The 4,148-nt window shown below is 49.0% G+C and overlaps 1 pseudogene; it reads right to left on the bottom strand.

Moving 5' to 3' along the window:
- Window positions 1–509: 509 nt before the first annotated feature.
- On the bottom strand, window positions 510–1,591 carry LOC101656060 (annotated as a pseudogene).
- Between the last annotated feature and the right edge of the window lie 2,557 nt (window positions 1,592–4,148).

Below are 4,148 nucleotides of genomic sequence, written 5' to 3'. Positions count from 1 at the left end.
ACAAAATGTGTGGGTTCAAATAAGTGACAGCTGCTACACTGTCTTGAAATTTAGAAGAGTTTTTATTTTGTTAACTGGACTGATATAATCTGAAAGTGAATCCTTAGATTGCAGTCCAGGGTGAAATTATCACTGAGCTTTGCGGTAGTTATATAATCGTTTGTCAATTTGAGAGGTTTAAGAATGAAGGGGTGGAGCCTATCCTGTCAATCAGGTCATAGCCAATGAGGTCTATGTGTGGGCATGGCCTTTTCCTGAGGATTCTGGGAATTCCTGGATTCCTCCTTGGAGGCGGGAGACACTCTCTTTCTTTTTACTTGCAGCTAAAGATCATTTTATTGAGGATACAGAACTGGGAAGAGGTGAGGGTCAGTTGCACCCCTCAGCCCCACCAGGGGGTACAGGCCCCCTCCCCACCGCCACCCCTTCCCCCACTAACCACGCCCCTCCCCACTGCGCCATTTGGGGTAGGGGCGAGGGGGTGGGAAGGCAAACTCTGCCCTGGGGCGGGCCTGAAGTGTCAACAGTGGGGCACAGGCAGTGGCCCTACTGGGTGCTGGGGGGCTTGTAGGGTTCGAGGAGGAGGGCTGAGAACGTGTTGACCTTGTCTGCCCCTAGCACTTTGTGGGGTAACAGCGGCAGTTTAACGGTGTGGAAATCTTCATATAGGTCCTCTGTCTGATCTAGGTACTTGGCCTGGATCTTGTGGCGGGCTTCAAACATCTTGCAGGGCTTCTCGGGTCGGGGAAGAAGAGCTGGTTGACGATGATGTTATGGGTGTCGATCTTGCACTTGGCCAGCTCCTGGATCAGCCGCTCCATCTCGTACAGCGAGAGGAACTCGGCGATGCACACGCAGATGAAGGTGGTCTGCTCAGGGTCTTTGAACTGCTCACTGACTAACGAATCACGGGCAGCGTCTCCTCCAGCTTGGAGGCCAGCTGGTCGGCTTTCATGTCCCCCAGGCCCAGCATGTTGCACATCTGTGAGATAAAGGGGCTGATCTGGTTCTTGATCTGCATGAGGCGGCCCAGGCCCCTCTCGACGATGGTGGGGAAGTTGAGCAGCCTCAATGTGTGGCCTGTGGGGGCCGTGTCAAACACCACCACCGAGAAGTTCATGCCTTTCACCAACCTCATGACCTCGGCAAAGCTCATGGCCTCATCGATGTCGGGGAAGGAGCTCATGGCCTCCTGCATCATCTTCTTGCCCATGCTCAGCATGCTGTCCTCTTCAAAGAACTCGTCGGGCAGCTCGGCCACACCAAGGTTGGGGTCAATTTCCGTGGCGAAGAGGTTGTCATAGCCTTTGACCTTGGTAGGCACCTTGGAAAACTTCTGGTCAAGAACATCGGAGATGTTGTGGGCGGGGTCTGTGGGGATGATCAGAACACTCTCCCCTCCCTTGGATAACTGGACTGCCAGGCTGCGGCTACCGGTTGTCTTGCCCACGCCGCTCTTGCCCCCAACGAAGATCCACTTAAGGCTGCGCTGCTCGATGATATTGCTCAGTGTGGGCTCCAGCGGTTCCACATCAGGGGCATCCTCGAACTCCTCGGCCTCAAGCCCCCACCCAGCCACCCCTGCCGCCATCTTGGAGCCGACTCACGTGAACATGCGGACCGCACCATGCAAAAGTACATGCGGGGAAAATCCCTGATCGCATTCCGACAGAGGGCGGATCCTTGAAATCTTATCCTCATTTCCGATCCCTTAGGAGCTAGTAGGAACTACAGTTCCAACGTCCTTCATTCCCATGGCTCACCGGACGCACTTCAAGTCTATAGCTTTCTAGGGGAACGACACTCTCTTTCTTTGCTCTCTCCCTGGGAAACAGTGACTCAGGAATTCAAAAGTAGAGGACCACAGTAAGTCCATGTCAATAATGGAGAACCGGTAGAGTGTTTGGTCCTATTTGCTCTGCAAATAATCATCCCAAAACAAAGCTCTCCTCTGAGACCAAGATGTCCACCTTAGCTACAGCAATTTGCAGTGAGATTTAAACCTAAGGTCTTCCCCTTTGAATGAGACAGTGCCTGCCTATAGATGTTCCGGGACCATCAAACATAAAATATATAAAGCAAAGAGCAAGTATCTGGCTTTTCCTAATTTAAAAACAAACAACCCATTGCCATGGAGTCAGGATGACACACATTGACCCCTGTGGGTTTCAGAGACTGTAACTGTTTATGGGAGTAGGAAGCCTAGTTTTTCTCCCTAGGAGCTGCTGCTGGTAGTTTCAGCCTGCTGACCATGTATGGTAGTTATATAATCTGTGTCAATTTGAGAGGATTAAGAGTGAATGGGGTGGAGTTTAGCATATCAATCGGGTCGCAGCTTGATGACCTCATTTGGAGGCACTAAGGAGATAAAGCTCACTGGAGGCAGGAAGCAGGCTTACTCCCTGAGAGACATTGCAGCTGACAAGACACATGGAGCTAAGCTAGTGCCCTGAGCTGGAGGAGTCAGTGGAGAACCCTGCCCGTGCTGAGATGCTTACAATGCCACTGGATCCACAAGACTTCCCACCCACTGGTCTGTGATCTTCCTGCTTTCGGCATCATTGCATGTGTTTCATGAGTCTGAAGAGACTTTACAGATTGGTATCAGATATATGGGCTTACATCAGACTTTGGGGACTTGATCTGGGCTGGGGTGGGATGTTTTCTCAATATTCAATTGCTCTTGTATATATACCTCTTTCTTATACACATGAGTGTCTATACATTTTGTTTCTCTGGTCTACCCAGACTAACACACTATGCGGATCACCGCTCGACAGGTAACCACAATACCACCTGGGATACTGTATGTCTATTCTGCTTCTGTTGACAGTGCAGTAAAGAAAATCTGGATGAAATGAAGTACAAAGATTCAGTGGGGATCCGCAACCCTTACCTAGTGTGGTTGCCTGTTCACCGTCAGGGGGTCAGGCTCTGCTTCTGCCTACCCCTATGTGTGGAGGAGAGCTGTTCCAGAGGGTTTCCTCTTCCATGGCAGGAAATTTGGAAGAAAACTGCTGAGTCAATTGTCTGGATTAGGTCCATATGTCTGCCCATTCCAAAGAACGATGACCCAACAAAATGCTCAAACTGGAGAACAATATCACTGATATCACAAGTAAGATTTTGACAAAGATCATTCAGCAACAGTTGGAGCAATAAATGGACTGGGAGCTTCCAGAGGTTCCGGCCAGATTGAAAATAAGATATGGAACAAAGTATACCATTGCTGTTATCTGAAGCATCATAGCTGAAAGCAGAGAATATCACAAAATTGTTTACCACCAAGTGTTTTATTGACCATTCCAAGGCATTCGGCTGTGTGTATCAAAGCAAACTGTGGATAACCATGAGCAGAATAGGAATTCCAGAGCACTTCAATGGCTCATGCAACACCAACACCAAGCAGTGTTTGGTTCTGGCGAACATAAAATCGCTATGGGTCACAACTGACTCGATGGCACCTAAAAACCACAACAAAGATGGCTAGCAGTGTTGATTGGATCAAACCAGGCCAGTAATTCATCCCAGGAGGAATGGCAGTACACTAGACCTAAGTCAACCAACCAGGAGAAGAATCACATTTGGTAGAAATCAATCCAAGACAGATTGGATTAGCCTTGGACTGTGGAGTGGCATGGTCCTGGGACAGAAGTGTTATTTGGGAGGACAGTGGTTGGTGGAGCGTGCTACTGCTACTGCTGGAGCAGAGACAAAGCCAGGTTTCCAAGCAAAGGAAGGTTGGGTGAGTAGGGTGGTAGGCTGGAGTGTGCAAGTTAAGGAGATTGTAAACCAATAAAGGGATAAGAGAGAAAGAAAATATTTTATTGATTGATTGATTTACAAAATATTGGTCAAATTTCATTAACTCATTCTGTCCCCAAGATCCAAGGAATAGTTTTGGGACTAGAGGAAGAGCCATTAATTAAGTCTCCACTGAGACCTGATCTCAACTGATCCTCTTAGAAGGATCATATCACCATGAAGTCTCTCCCTCTTCTGTAGCTGATGGCAGGCCTGGGAACCTCAGAGTTCTTGCTATATTTTGCTTTGTCCTTGTACTTGAAGTGTCCCCAAAATGTCACAAGCCTGCTTCCTGGGAGAACCTTGTGCACAGAAGGAGGAAGCAGTGGGGCAGAGTGGGGGCC

Source organism: Echinops telfairi, unplaced genomic scaffold, assembly GCF_000313985.2.
Source record: "Echinops telfairi isolate 266 unplaced genomic scaffold, ASM31398v2 ScPeMD7_7469;HRSCAF=8507_1, whole genome shotgun sequence".
In the NCBI taxonomy this organism is placed as follows: Eukaryota; Metazoa; Chordata; class Mammalia; order Afrosoricida; family Tenrecidae; genus Echinops; species Echinops telfairi.
The sequence above is the reverse complement of the archived record's forward strand: the minus strand, read 5'-3'. Positions and strand labels throughout refer to the sequence as shown.